Below are 1,809 nucleotides of genomic sequence, written 5' to 3'. Positions count from 1 at the left end.
TAAAATGATTTAAAAACGGTTTAAAAGGCGACTTTTACAGACTGATGTTCTGTGATTAAAAAATAAGCCTGAAACAAGAAATAAAATGCATTATCGCGGCTCTACAAAAAGGGAAAATGTCTCATCTATGAGAAGTCTTCTATATAAGGAAGCGTTTTATAATTGGGGTTAAGGGCATATATTTGATAACCCACACGGTTTTAACCGACCCCATATTCTAAGGGCTCAATTTCCAAACTTTATTTCCTATTTTTACCACATCGGTCGAGTATTCCCGAAATAGCGTTACACGCGTATTTTGGAACTCACACCCTAACATTTCTTAACCTAGGGAGGGTGTGTGTGTGGGTGTGTGTGGGTGTGTGTGTGTGTGTGTGTGTGTGAGAGAGAGAGAGAGAGAGAGAGAGAGAGAGAGAGAGAGAGAGAGAAGAGAGAGAGAGAGAGAGAGAGAGATGTATGCACGTGTCTTCATTGTAGATGTTCGATATTTTAAAAAAACTATTATGAAAAGGGACAGTCTACCGCTTCTTAGCTATTTGTAAACATTTGTAAGCTGTTTGCTAAGGGGTTAGTGCAAGCATAGGTTGTGCTGTTGTTTCAGCTGCACAGAAGGGTTTGGCTGCTCTCTAAAGATAAATGAATCAATGAGATATATTTGCGCGAAAACAGACATTGTAATTAATCTTTTACTGGACATAACCGTTTTTATTATGACATCGCCTAGATGAAATGTGTGTGTGTGTGTGTGTGTGTGTGTGTGTGTGTGTGTGTGTGTGTGTGTGTGAGAGAGAGAGAGAGAGAGAGAGAGAGAGAGAGAGAGAGAGAGAGAGAGAGAGAGAGAGAGAGAGAGAGAGAAACGGACAGACAGAGCAAAACAGAAACAGACAGATGGGTGGAAATATCTCATGTGGGTGAGTTAATCTCTGAACTACAGTCAGGGTGGAGGCAGAAGTTACACTAGCAAACACGAGGCCTACTACACACAGGAAACCACTGACCCCACAGCACAAAGGCCTTACCATTAACACACACCCCTGTAAACACACACACACACACACACACACACACACACACACACACATACAAACCCTTAGCCCCAATATTTCCAAATCCAAATATTGTAACTCATTATAGACATCAGAGAAGACATAAACCACTAGGTGAAGTCACATATCTAATTACAGTACAGCAAATTTTTAACAAAACCATACATGCACTTATATCTTTTTCCTTTGTAGTCATTTTTCTGATATCCCATAGTTTGGCAACTCAGCCCATACACTCAGCTGGCATATCCGTCACTTACAGCATGAGGCTTTTCTCAGATGAAACTCAGTTTAAGAATGAACCTCTTGCCGATGACATCAGTCCCAGTTGGAGCCAGAACACAGTGGCTCTCTCTTCCCAACCTGCCCACTCTGGTAGTGGGAGAGCATGCAGAAGAAAGGCTCTGCTGAGGCATATACACATAAGGATGTGGGTTTCCACATCGGGCCATTGGATCCCACACCTGACTAGCCCCAGAGGAGAACACAGAGCTCAGTTACACTCTCTCTCACACACACACACACACTCTCTCTCTCTCTCTCTCTCTCTCTCTCTCTCTCTCTCTCTCTCTCACTCTCTCTCACACTCTCTCTCTCTCTCTTTCACTCTCTCCCTCTCACACACACACACACACTCGCTCTCTCTCTCTTTCTCTCGCTCTCTCTCACACACACACACTCTCTCTCTCTCTCTCTCTCTCTCTCTCTCTCTCTCTCTCTTTCTCTCTCTCTGAGCTTGACTTTCTCTCATATGTGACTATAG

At 43.2% G+C, this 1,809-nt stretch overlaps 1 long non-coding RNA gene across 1 annotated transcript in view; it reads right to left on the bottom strand.

The window, feature by feature from the left end:
* The window catches only part of LOC145660394 (uncharacterized), a 21,123-nt gene extending 19,713 nt beyond the window's left edge, over positions 1–1,410 (bottom strand). The window contains exon 1 of the long non-coding RNA XR_014126736.1: positions 1,307–1,410. This is a non-coding gene — a long non-coding RNA (uncharacterized LOC145660394). The remainder of the gene's footprint in view (positions 1–1,306) is intronic.
* Positions 1,411–1,809: the final 399 nt, after the last annotated feature.

The sequence above is a fragment of the Electrophorus electricus genome, chromosome 2 (assembly GCF_041902795.1).
Source record: "Electrophorus electricus isolate QZ-2024a chromosome 2, ASM4190279v1, whole genome shotgun sequence".
Taxonomy (NCBI): Eukaryota; Metazoa; Chordata; class Actinopteri; order Gymnotiformes; family Gymnotidae; genus Electrophorus; species Electrophorus electricus.
Note: the sequence above shows the minus strand (reverse complement) of the source record. Positions and strands in the feature narration are given on the sequence as shown.